This window comes from Lissotriton vulgaris, chromosome 7 (assembly GCF_964263255.1).
Source record: "Lissotriton vulgaris chromosome 7, aLisVul1.2, whole genome shotgun sequence".
Lineage (NCBI taxonomy): Eukaryota > Metazoa > Chordata > Amphibia > Caudata > Salamandridae > Lissotriton > Lissotriton vulgaris.
The window spans coordinates 513,646,161-513,659,893 of NC_141695.1; positions in this window are offsets into that span (position 1 = coordinate 513,646,161).

Sequence of the window (13,733 nt, forward strand, 5' to 3'; positions counted from 1 at the left end):
TTAATTTGGTGCTCAGCGTCGACTTGGATAGGTCGTTTCCCCCTCTTAATAAAAACTCTGCTGTGTCTAACGCCCAGGCACTCACGGACAGGCTTATAAACAGGGCATTGCTGGACGTATGGCTTACTTTTAACCCTACTGAGCTTATTTACTCCTATTACTCAGCGGTGCATGACCTACATGTACGTCTCGACAGACTGGTGGGTTCCCAATCACTACTCCCGTTAATTACGAAGATTGAATACCTTGATCGGACACATTCCAATCATAATTCCCTGTGGATGCAGCTTAGCTGAGAGGCAGACCGTCCTCCCATACCCACACCGCGTCTCCAAGCAACTGCCTTAGACGATCCAGAGTTCCGCTCATCACTAGGGATGGCTATCCTTGCATATTTTGAACTAAATCAGGGTACGGCGAGTAATGCACTCATAGAATGGGAAGCCTTTAAAATAAAGATTAGGGGTTACTGCTTGGGAGCTACATGGAGCATACGTAGGCAACTGACAACCTCACTTACGAAACTTCTGGGGTGCGAACTGGAGGGGAAAGGGAAGGGCAAGGAATTGCGGCTCCAAAACAAAAGGGGAAATGTAGAGGCAATGATAGAATCACCCTCCTAAAAAATCTTGTATAAACAAAGAGATTCTATCAACGTGTAATGGTTTATTTCAGTGAAGGAAGCTTTCTCTTATGCAGTGGAAAATGAGAGCATTTATGTGCTTTTTAAAATACCCCTCACACACTAAAAAAATCCAATAGTGTCATGCTTCATCATGGGGGTCTTCCCGTCCCTCTACGGGGCGGGGCGTGCTACGACCTACGGACTACGCGGGAGCACTAGGTATTCGTGACAAAGGCTATGTGATGGTGCGGAAGTGTCAGTGAAGTGTAGGGACCTAACTAGTGAAAGTGATAAAAAAAAAATGTTTAAATTCCCTGGCTAGTAGAAAAAAATTATTTATTCACTTCTCTGGTTGGGAATATTAAGAAGGAGGTTTTGTGGTAGAGCAGTTAGCTTGCTACCTGGTCAACATGTTTCGTCTGCAGTCCCCTACTGCCTACTCATCAGGAAATTCTAATGGTCCCTACTGGAAAATGCTCATTTATAAATTGGTAAGCCTATTGTCCTACAAACTGGCAGCAAAAATAGGCTGCTAGTTTGGACTATGGGGCATGAGCTGGCCCCATCGAAAACATAGTAGTTTCTCAATTATTAATCAAAAATATTGACCTATTGCGGTGTCTGTAAAAGAAAATGGAAAAAGAGACAAAGCACAGTGAATACACTCGTATTGGATACTTCTGCACATGATTTAGTATCCAAAATATCACTGTTTGTTGGCAAAATTACACATAGGAAGCGTGCACTACAGGCTTCATATGTCAAGGGGTGGAATAATGTCACTCCCCTGATTTTCAGGTCGTTAGCCTCATTATTATGAGGACTATGTCATCTCTAAATACACACACACACGTCACTCAATGCAGACAGTTAACATCCTTAAAAAGGAAAAGGTCCTAGGAGACCGAATGCACTCTCGGTTTATAAACAAGGCACATCTTAGCTTTGTGCGCAAATTCACCCGGCTAAAGTAAAGATGTTAATACATACTCGTTGAACACAAGTTTCATGCCCCATGAGTCGGCAGACGAAGGGTTTTTCTTTCGGTGGACTGTAAAAGAAAAACGCACCCTTTCGTGAATCACCGATCCCTACGTAAATAGTTTGTTGCCTCCAAAGATGTACTATTTGAAGATGATTGGGACTATAAAACCCCATGGAATGTGGTTACAGAATGCTGTTCTCTGGCATTGAAAGAGAATTTCTTCGATTATAATGGCACCCTCTACCTCCAAAAGCACGGGACCAGCATGGGGAGCACCTTTGCTCCTAGCATAGCTGGTCTCTATGTGCACCAACTGGAGGTCACGAAGATACTGAACCCCAGGAACCCTTTCAGACCAAACATCAGGGTTTGGAAAAGATACATCGATGATATTCTTATCATCTGGGATGGAGATGAGAGGACCTCAAAACAGTTCCTAACCTGGTTAAACTTCCAAGACGAGTTCCTGAAATTTACCAGCGTCACCTCTAACAGCAACCTTGTATTTCTGGATCTAAACATCTTTCCAAAAAATGGCAGACTGATGACGACAACCCATTTCAAGAGCACTTCTAAAAACTGTTTGCTCATGTATCAGAGCTTCCACCCGAAACACTTACGGGACAATCTACCATATGGCCAGTTCCTGCGCCTACGCAGGAACTATACAGAAATTGGAAATTTTAAACAACAGTCAAAAGACCTACAAAGGAAACTGGAAACTCGAAGGTACCCCAGCAAAATCATTGATCAAGCTTATAAGAGGGCGAGAAACAGCTGCAGAGAAAGCCTCCTTGAAGATAAGACATCGAAGGAGGAAGAATGTAGACCCATCTGTGTCACCACTTATAATACAAGCTCAGATCAAGTGACTAAAATCATCACAAAAAATTGGAAAATTCTGAATAGTGGTGGTTTAGAGATACCTAAACCTATTTTCTCCCACAAAAAAGCGCAAAGTGTCAAAGACATTCTGGTGCATACCAGACCAAAAACGGAAAGAATCAACCCATCGAGAAATCCCAATTTTGTCCAAGGACACTATCCATGTGGAGGATGCAAGGTTTTTTACTTAACCAAAAAGAGTAAGACACTCACTTTTAACAATGGAACGAAATGGGAACAGAGAGGCTTCAGTAATTGCAATAGTCTGAATGTTGTGTACTTAATCACCAGCCCGTGCAAACTAGAGTATGTCGTTATGACTAGCAGGGCTGTGAAGATCAGAATAGGCGAACACAAGAGTACCATAAAATGCAAGAAAACCAGCACTAAACTGACCAACCACTTTATAGAGAGGGGTCACAAACCTAAGGACATCTCTTGGACTGTCATAGAAGAGGTGGATAATGAGAACTACCTTCTCGAAAAAGAACAACGGTGGGTTTTTCGAATAAAATCCAACAAAAATGGTCTGAACGATGAAATACCCTGGGGCCAATTATGATCAAGGTCGCAATCACCCTACAACCAATCAGATGTAAAAATTCCCTAGTGACTCCATAAGGCCTGTCCCAATGCCCTCCCTGTGCCAAACATATGTGTAACACTATGCCATGTTTTATTCTATTTTATTTATTTATTCTCAATTATTCCACATCTCCCAAAATACAGGGGTGCCAGGTCACCTGCCGGCATTAGCATACAAATGCTTTTTTCTCCACCTTTGAAAAACGGATAATTAACCATGTGCATCCACAGACTTTGTAACACAACGCGTTCATCTACCAAGCCCTGTTTTTCCAATAGCGGGCATTCAACATTATTTTCTCATTTGGCCCCGTAGTGACATTTATTTTACAGGTTCTTCAAAATAGAAGAAAGATTACCGGGAACCAACTTCCCGTTCGCCCATTGTCCCAGAGAAGGCGGCCATCTTGGGTTAGCGGTTTAGCGTCTGGTTGACACGAGACACACTGGATGACAACGCAACCTGCTTGTTCTTTAAAAACCGCGAAGAGCGAGACGCCAGTAATCCACGGAGCGGCACAAGGGTAGGAACGAGGCATTGAACTCGGGCGGTAAATGTAAGTAATAGATTCTGGCCACGAGTCTCTAACAATTTTGGCTTTGGAGGCAACAAACTATTTACGTAGGGATCGGTGATTCACGAAAGGGTGCGTTTTTCTTTTACAGTCCACCGAAAGAAAAACCCTTCGTCTGCCGACTCTTGGGGCATGAAACTTCTGTTCAACGAGTATGTATTAACATCTTTACTTTAGCCGGGTGAATTTGCGCACAAAGCTAAGATGTGCATTGTTTTTAAACAGAGAGTGCATTCGGTCTCCTAGGACCTTTTCCTTTCTAAGGATGTTAACTGTCTGCATTGAGTGACGTGTGTGTGTGTATTTAGAGATGACATAGACCTCATAATAATGAGGCTAACGACCTGAAGAATCAGGGGAGTGACATTATTCCACCCCTTGACATATGAAGCCTTTAGTGCGTGCTTCCTATGTGTAATTTTGCCAACAAACAGTGGTATTTTGGATACTAAATCATGTGCAGAAGTATCCAATACGAGTGTATTCACTGTGTTTTGTCTCTTTTTCCATTTTCTTTTACAGAGACCGCAATAGGTCAATATTTTTGTCTAAAAATTGAGAAACTACTATGTTTTCGATGGGGCCAGCTCATGACCCATAGTCCAAACTAGCAGCCTATTTTTGCTGCCAGTTTGTAGGACAATAGGCTTACCAATTTATAAATGAGCATTTTCCAGTAGGGACCATTAGAAGGTCCTGATGAGTAGGCAGTAGGGGACTGCCTACGAAACATGTTGACCAGGTAGCAAGCTAACTGCTCTACCACAAAACCCCCTTCTTAATATTCCCAGCCAGAGAAGTGAATAAATCATTTTTCCTACTAGCCAGGGAATTTTTTACATTTTTCTTTTTTATCACTTTCACTAGTTAGGTCCCTACACTTCACTGACACTTCCGCACCATCACATAGCCTTTGTCACGAATACCTAGTGCTCCTGCGTAGTCCGTAAGTCGTAGCACGCCCCGCCCCGTAGAGGGACGGGAAGACCCCCATGATGAAGCATGACACTATTGGATTTTTTTTGTGTGTGAGGGGTATTTTAAAAAGCACATAAATGCTCTCATCTTTCCACTGCATAAGAGAGAGCTTCCTTCACTGAAATAAACCATTACACGTTGATAGAATCTCTTTGTTTATACAAGGAATTGCGGCACCTGGAGCAGATACGCGCAAAACATGCAGACCCACTGGAGCGATTAAGATGCCATAATTACAAAGCACATACAGCCCGCACACATGCATCAGCCGATAGAGCAGGCCGACTGCTTACCAGGCTGATACGACAGGGAAGCGATCACGCTCCGATAGGGGCCATATGTACACCGGCAGGGACCCTGGACTATACACGGTGCGAGATACACAAGGCCACGATGGAGTACTACACCCAGTTATACCAATCTAGAGGGCGCTGTTCAGATCATGAACTGGAAGAGTTCTTGGACTTCTTACAGCTGCCCATAATCTCAGGGGAACACAAAGAGGTACTCAATGGTCTGCTCACACTAGGGGAGATTGGAGATGCAATCGGATCCATGGCATCAGGGAAAACGCCGTGGACGGATGGCCTACCAGCTGAGTATTACAAGGCATATCGCGAGTCCCTTGTGCAGGGGCTTCACACACTACACACTACGGTTCTAGAAGAGCGAGAGCTGCCTCCCTTGATGCGCAAGGCATATCTAGTGTCCCTTTTAAAATCAGATAGAGATCCCACCCACAGCCCTGGGTTCTCATAGACCCATGGCCTTACTTAATATCAACTATAAAATACTTGACAAAGTGCTGGCGGACATACTGGCGCAGGTGGTCCCCATGCTGATCCACGCTGATCAAAACGGCTTTGTGCCTACATGGAGCACCTCCCTGAACATGAGATGCTTTTTTAGGGTGGCGATGGATGCTATACAGGAATGGCCCAGAGCAGGGTGCCTAATACTGGACCTGGAAAAGGCATTTGATTGTTTAGAGTGTGGCTACGTGTCTGCAGCATTATTAAAGTATGATTTGGGCCTAGGGTTGCTCCAAATGGTTAACTAATTGCCCACAAACCCTAAAGTACGTGTGACTTTGGGACCGAACTTCTCAGATGCTATACCGGTGCGCAAGGGCACCAGGCAGGGGTGCCCTTTGTCCCCCATTCTATTCCAGCTCGCAATAGAGCCCCTAGCGGAGGCGATGCGTGCTACACTGGGGATGGTATACCTCTAGGTGATGCAACACACCACGTGGACAATCTCCTAGCCTATATTAAGGATATAGAGAGGGTACCTGATCAATTGGCACAACTCTTGCAGAAATTTACCACAATCTCTGGGCTGCGAGTGAAAGTTGACAAGTCCTGCATATATGCATTCCGCGAGGTGGGTCAGGACCTGGGCTACACTCTTAACAGCAATCTGGTCGCAAATGCGGTTCTGGAGCACGCTTCCGTTAGCGGTAACCGGTAGAGTGGCACTAGCCAAGATGTAAATCTTTCCCCGACTCCTGTACTATTTTGCAAATTTACCTTTATATATCCCAGCATCCATCTTTGCCACGCTACCTAAACTAGTTAGGGACTTCCTGTAGGGGAATACAAGACACCAAATGGCACTGGTGAAACTATACATCCCCACAGACCCGGGAGGCCTTGCTGCACCTTACTTTAAAACACTACTATTTAGCTGCCCAACTACACTTGATAGCCCGCTGGCTCGCAGACAGAAATCATGCAGACACAGCAACAACGCACCCGCCACACTCTCTGGAGAAAATAGTCAGGCTTTTTCACCCTGCTACTAAGTCTAAAACGCCAACGCCACTGCTACTAGCGGTGGCATAGAAATGCTACTCTAGATGTCTGTATATCACTAGAGGTGTTACTCCCTATGCACCAACAATACCACTGGAGGGGTCTCCTAGCGGGTCTGCAGCGCTTAAGTCCCATTCACTTGTGCAATGGCTGGAGACAGGTCTCCAGACATTGGGGGATCTATACCGAGACGGTGCACTCATATCGTATATGTCTCTAGTAGATGACGAGTGGCTCCCACTGGGACAATTACTTACGCATCGCTCACTGATAGCCACACTGACAGCCAGATGGGGGACATGGCTAACGAGCTGAGCCCCCATCTCACCATACAGTATCTAAATGTCATGGTATGCGGAAGACATCTCGTACGCTGGTTCACAGCATCCCTCCAGACCCATGCGGCATTCAGCCTAGACCCGCTCCGGCGTAAATGGGAGCTGGACCTGGGGTGACAGCTAGCAGATAAAGAGTGGACACGGATACTAAAGAGCCCGGTATGCATACCTAGAAATATGAGGTTCAGGCAAATACAGTTGTACATTATCGACAGGGCCTACCTTACACCCGTCATGATCTATTGCTACTTTAACCGCATTGATGCAAAGTGTCCGAGGTGTGCTCAACCAGCGTTTGAACTGATACACATGCTATGGAACTGCCTTCGAATAAGTACATACTGGCGCACAGTAGGTAGACTGCTACACACATGCCCAGGCAGCGAATTACCCTTTGAATGGACAGTATATCTACTACACCACTTTAAGAGGACCCCTGCCACTAAGGTAGTATCCAGGTTCCTAGACTTGGGGATAGTGGTTGCCAAGTGGCTTCTAACTAAGCGGTGGAAAGCAGAGGACCCACCACAATGGCGTCATTCACGAGCCAAAGCAGAAAGCATCGCCATTAAACACGAAGAAACACTGGGGATGCATGAAGACCCCATAGCAGTCCCACTGGGATACCTTCCTACAAGCGCTGCAGCAAGTTGAGGAGGGGTGATCTGAGGGACAGCCCCATCGCGAGGAGGGCGAACTGACAGCATGAGCCACACACACCACTAGGGGATGCGCCGCGATACTCCATGAACATATACGAGCCGATTAAGTGCCAATGACGGGAGAAGACAAGTGCTGGATTAAATAGAAATTATGATGTAGACGTGTGCGGGGGAAAAGGAGAAACGATCATATGGACAGGTCACTGTTGTAGTTTTTGTTATTTGTTATCTTATCTGTTCATAAGCCCAAAGTGAAGGAACTGGAAGGACTTTGTGATACGCCATAACTGTCCCATCTACATTCCATTGTAATTGCTGTAACTCTGCTTAGTGTGAGGATGATCGGAGGGCAGATGTTGTCCTTGCTCTTTCAAAGAAGAAACTACACGTCACAAGCTGTGTACTTGATACAAAATGAATTGTAGATCATACTGATGATTTATGGTTACACATGTCTAACAACCTAGCCTTTTACTATCGAGAACAGCTTTACATGCAACTGTTGCCTTCCATGAGAATGTACAAAATCAATAAAAACTGTTTTAAACAAAAAAAAGATGTCTTGGGGCACCACCCACCAGCGAAAAAAAGGTCGAAGAGAGGAGAAAGGCCTGAGAGTGTCTCAGGCATCACTGTACCAATCTCTGTCGGGTGGCAGGTGCACCTCTCTTTTAAAACTCCAGCCCATGGTCCCCATAACAGAAGGAACACTGTTTGTTGCTCCTGCCAGCTGGAAACAGCACAAGTGGGAGCACAAAGAGGTTGGGGATCCTGCACATTGCTGGAAGCAGGCTTGGGCTGCACCGACACCCTCCAACAAAGCACAAGAGTGTGAATGCCCCGGGGTGGGACCTAGGCTTCCAAAAAGAAAAGAAAAATAGAAAGAGAAAAAGGGTTTCAGTTTCCTGGCTCCAGCAGAGGGAAGACACTGATGTAGTATTCATGAGCTGGGCAAATGGAGCGCAATACAGGTCCCAGTTTGGTCTTCGTCTACATATTTGCCTTGTGTTGTCCAAACGTCGGTAAAGAGTGTTTTGGGGGCTGCAGGGTGCAGAAGTGTAGCATACCCCTTCTCCCACCAGAAACGCATCAATAAATATCATCTTAACCCTCAAAGGAGTGTTTTATTCATGCCCCTGGGAGAGGTTTGCCTTGATTTTAGGAACTTTTGGAGCATTTACTACTGAACCAAGGCTCTGGTGCATAAGGAACCCTTTTAGCTGGACTTACTTCAGCATTAGCAGCCAACTGGATTTAAAAGAAAGACTATTACACACATGCTTTTGCACACAATGCTTTAATATTGTTTATTTATTTATTTATTTATTTTTGTAATTTGTTGAGCGCGGCGAATACCCGTGGGTGTCTCGGCGCTAATTGATTCCATTAAATTCCCTCATCGCTCATGGCAGGCTGTGTTGGACTACTGATCGAATAGCCAGGTTTTCAATAACTTTCGAAATTGCATAAGTGAAGGAGAGGACTTGATGCAGAGAGGCAAGGAATTCCAAAGCTTTGAAGCCGCAACTAGGAAGCGACGGTCTCCCCAAAAGATACTGTCTTGGATCGAGGAACCACTAGATGATTCAGAGTGGTGGATCAAAGCATTCTGGTTGGTTTATAGGGTGTTAGATTTGCCTTAAAGAATTGGGGAGCTTGGTCATGTAATGCTTTATACACTATGCATAAAGATTTAAATTTTATGCGGTTGCGGATCGTTAGCCAGTGATAGTTTTTGAGGGTGTCAGATACTGAGGAAAATTTAGGTGTTCCTGAAAGGAGCCGTGGTGCAGCATTCTGTAATGACTGAAGTTTGTTTATAATCCTGGTTTGGGCATTTAAAAATAGCCCATTGCAGTAGTCAAGAGAAGTTAGCACTAACGAACTAACTAGTGTTTTTGCAGCAGTAGCTGGGAGAAAAGGAAGGACCTTCCTAATCAACCTCAGTTTATGGTGGGCAGTTGCCGCTACCTTGTTTGCATGTGCCATGAAATTTAGGTCCACATCGAAGGTTACTCCTAAGTTCCTAACCTTGAGTGTTGGTTTCGGAGGCTCACCCATTTCCGATGGCCACCAAGTTGATGACCAGTCGGGTCTGAGGGGTCCGAAAATTAGCACTTCCGTCTTATCGGAATTTAGCTTGAGACAGTTGCAAGCCATCCACTCACTGATTGCGAGCATTCCGCGCCGAAATCGGTCAGCCACCTCAGGTCCATTATCTTTAATACCCAGAACCAGCTGGGTATCATCTGCATAGGAGGTTACGCTCATCCCATATGACTTGATGACATTGGCAAGGTCCGACACATAGATGTTAAAAAGTGTCGGACTTAGGGATGAGCCTTGAGGAACCCCACATGGTAATGACAGATTGATGGATTGGTGAGGGCCGATGGTGACAGCTTGTGATCTGTCAGCTAGGAATGAGGCAATCAGTTTGCTCGCCGATTGGTGAATGCCCATCTTTTCGACACGGTCGATTAGAGTGTTGTGGTCAACCGTGTCGAACGCCGCCGACAGGTCCAACATGACTAGGACTGCTGTTCCACCGAGATCTCGGATGGTCCTAATGTCGTCCGCAGCCTTGATTAAGGCGGTTTCGGTGCCATGGTGTCTTCGAAAGCCAAATTGTGAGTCATCCAGTAGATGGTGTGTCTCGATGTACTCAACCAGCTGTTGATTCATGGCCTTTTCGACCACTTTGGCTAAGAATGGTAGGCTTGCTATTGGTCTATAGTTCTTTGGGTCTGTCTTGTCCAAGCTGGCTTTCTTTAACAGAGGCTTCACAATTGTATTTTTAAGGGATTCGGGAAAGATTCCAGAGCCTAATATTGTGTTACAGACTGAAGTGATCATCGGGATGAGAGTATTCATCACTGGAGGGAGGACCGAGAATGGACACGGATCCAGTATGGATCCTGTCTTAATGGAGGAGACTATGTTTGTGGTTTGTTCCATGGTCAGAAGTTTAAAACTCGTGAATTCATAGTCCGGTACTGGCTTAGGGGGAGACGAGTTTGAGGGGTTAGAAGAGAAAGCCTGATAGATGTCATTGACTTTGGAATAAAAGAAATTAGCCAATTCATCACAAAAGGATTGAGAGGCAGGCGGGGTAAGATCTGGTGCATTGCCCGATAGTGTTCTGGTAATATCGTATAGTTGTCTGGATGAATTTTTAGCTTTATCGATTTCTTCTGAAAAGAAAGTTTTCTTTGCTTCCGTAATCATGTCTTTATACAATGATAGTGACTCTTTATATTTCACTTTCTCATCGGGATCATAATTTTTTCGCCATTTCCTTTCCCTGGTTCTGTTGAGCTGTTTTTGTCTCCTAAGCTCGTCAGTATACCATGGTGCAGAAGGGGTCGTTCTGTTCGTGGAGACTTTTTTTGTTGGAACTAAGATGTTAGTGGCATTTCTTAGCCAATCATGAAATTGTTGTGTGGCAATGGATGGGTCGGTGGAAAGTAATGGACAAGAGCTGTCCAATAGATTGATTAATTCGGAATGGTTAATATTTTTCCAGATTTTAAAAGTGGCTGGGTTCGGCGGCAAAGCTTTTCTCTTGGAGGTATCTGTTAGAGTCAGCTTATTGAATATGACATAGTGATCTGTCCAAGGCAATGGCAGGATGTTAAGTATATGTAGGGTCTCAACATTAGAAAAAATACCGTCAAGAATGTGTCCAGCTTGGTGGGTCGGAGACGTGATCAAATGTTTGAGTCCTACCATGTCCAGATCCATAATCAGGGTCTGGGTGTCCTTGTCCTCTTTCATGTCCAGGTGAAAGTTCATGTCGCCCAGAATTGTAAATGATTCCTCCATGACAAGTGATTCCATATTGTACTAAGAGTGTTTATAAAAGGCTTTCTGTTTCCAGGGGGACGATATAAGAGTAGTCCTTTGAAAGTGTATATGGCTGTGAAACGAATGCTAAATTGAAGTACCTCACATGTGGTTACCGAAATGGGAGTTATTTTGATTGGAAAATCTTCTCTGGCAATAATTGCCAGTCCCCCCCCTCGTTGTAATTTCCTATCCAGGCGGTAAATGGTGTAACCATGAGGCACAGCAATAACCAAGTCTGGTCCGGATGCTTCATCCAGCCAAGTCTCAGTCACAAAAAGGACATCTAAATTGTTGTCTATGATGAGGTCGGCTATTTCTTGTCTATGTTTGCCCACTGATCTCGCATTAATCAGGGCCATGAGAAAATCAGTTTCTTTCGCAGCTGATATTCCTTTAGATGGAATTTTTTGGTTATTTATAAAGATCGTGGTATTACAATTAGTACAGTTAATAGCCGTGTTGCGTGTAAGGCTGCTAGGGTCATGAACCAAACATCGAGAGTTGGAAAGGGTGCGTAGATCTAATAAGGAGGCTCGTGAATGGGTTATCCTACTATCTGATGAGATTTGGCCAGGGGTCGGGGCCCTGGGCCCGGTCCCGGCGCGGACGGGCGCAGACGGGCTCGCCTTTGGCGCGCCTTCGGCGCGCCGCCGGCGCGCCCGCTGCGCCCGCCCGCTGCGCGGACGGGTTGACATGTTGTTTTTATCGCCAGATCTCGTGCGTATTGAGGAGGGCGGGAGGCGTCCAACAACTAGAACGCGACCCGTTCCTCAGCGCAAGATGGCGCGTGAAGTGTGTGAAAAGCCGGTGTCAGCCCGCAAATCGGCTGCACCGCGCCTTAGAAATGTTTGTAACAGCTTCAGCGCGAAGCGAGTCTCGCGCTGAAGTAATGAACAATTACAGTTTTAAAAATTCAGTTTAAAATATTTACAGTCCTTAATAACAGGTAAACATTCACATTCAATAGCGCGGTTCGAAAGTATGAGCCCCCGGCTTTCCGCCTCAGGGGTAGATTAATAGCAATCACCGATCTACTGGTGCTCGGGATTTAAATAAGCAAGGAGGGGGGGAGGCGTCCAACAACTAGAACGCGACCCGTTCCTCAGCGCAAGATGGCGCGTCAAGTGTGTGAAAAGCCGGTGTCAGCCCGCAAATCGGCTGCACCGCGCCTTAGAAATGTTTGTAACAGCTTCAGCGCGAAGCGAGTCTCGCGCTGAAGTAATGAACAATTACAGTTTTAAAAATTCAGTTTAAAATATTTACAGTCCTTAATAACAGGTAAACATTCACATTCAATAGCGCGGTTCGAAAGTATGAGCCCCCGGCTTTTCGCCTCAGGGGTAGATTAATAGCAATGGTTGACAATTAAAGTTGTGATGGTTGACAATTAAAGCTTTAATAATGTTATTGATTGTAGGTGATACCATCAATTGTGGCTTATTATACATAATGTATATTGGCACTGTCCTCTTTAACTTCAATGGTGCTATATTGCTCAATTATTATGTGTGGCTGCTTTTACTGATGTGTTGGCACCCTGACAAAGCCAGTAGGCCTGCCTTATGATAATGACACTCCCATATACTGTGATGTTTTATCTGGTATAGATAGGGGGTATGGCGATTATAGGATTCAGGACCCATTAGGGGTGTAATGTGATGTGAGGGAGTGACCAGAGGTATTTCAACCTACCTGATTGTTTATAATTGTAATGTAATAGTTCGTGGGATAAAAGGGTTTCCTTTTTTAAATCAAAAGCACTGACTGGACAATAATTTGTTGAGTTTTGTTGTTGCGTGCAAGCAAACTGTCATTACTAGCCCAAACTACCTCCCCTGAGTAGGCCTAAGACTGCTTTGATACACCTACCCTCAGAAGGTCAAGTGCTACAATTGTGAAGTAATTTTTTGTAAAGGGCTCACATACTTCACAACTACTAACTCAATTTCTTACAAGTACAAATGGAGAATAAGAAGAGAAGAAGTCTTCTTGTATCATAGAGCTTAAGCAACTGTTAATAGGATTTTATATGTCCAAAAGTAAGAATTTGCGATTTCCAAATAGTGATTCCATAGAAAACACTATTAGGGAAGTTTAAAATGAGATGCATGTAACCGCTGCTTCCACTAATAGCAATTCCTACAGATTTTCAGCCCAATTAGGAAATCATGCTTTTGGGAATCACAAAATTGCGATTTCCTAATAGGGAATTACAAATTAGGAAAAGTTGCATTCTGGATGCAGAATGATAATTTCAGACCAGGTAGTTAAGAAATACAGGGTGTGATCATAACCCAGAAGCCTACGAAGGTGCTAGAAGGGAGGAATACACCTGTAGCACCACTGGCAAGGGAATACTTTTGAAACAACTGCACCATGTCCAAGGAAGATGGAGATATGGATTACGGGAGCAGGAACTAGAAGGTCAGGTTTTCTG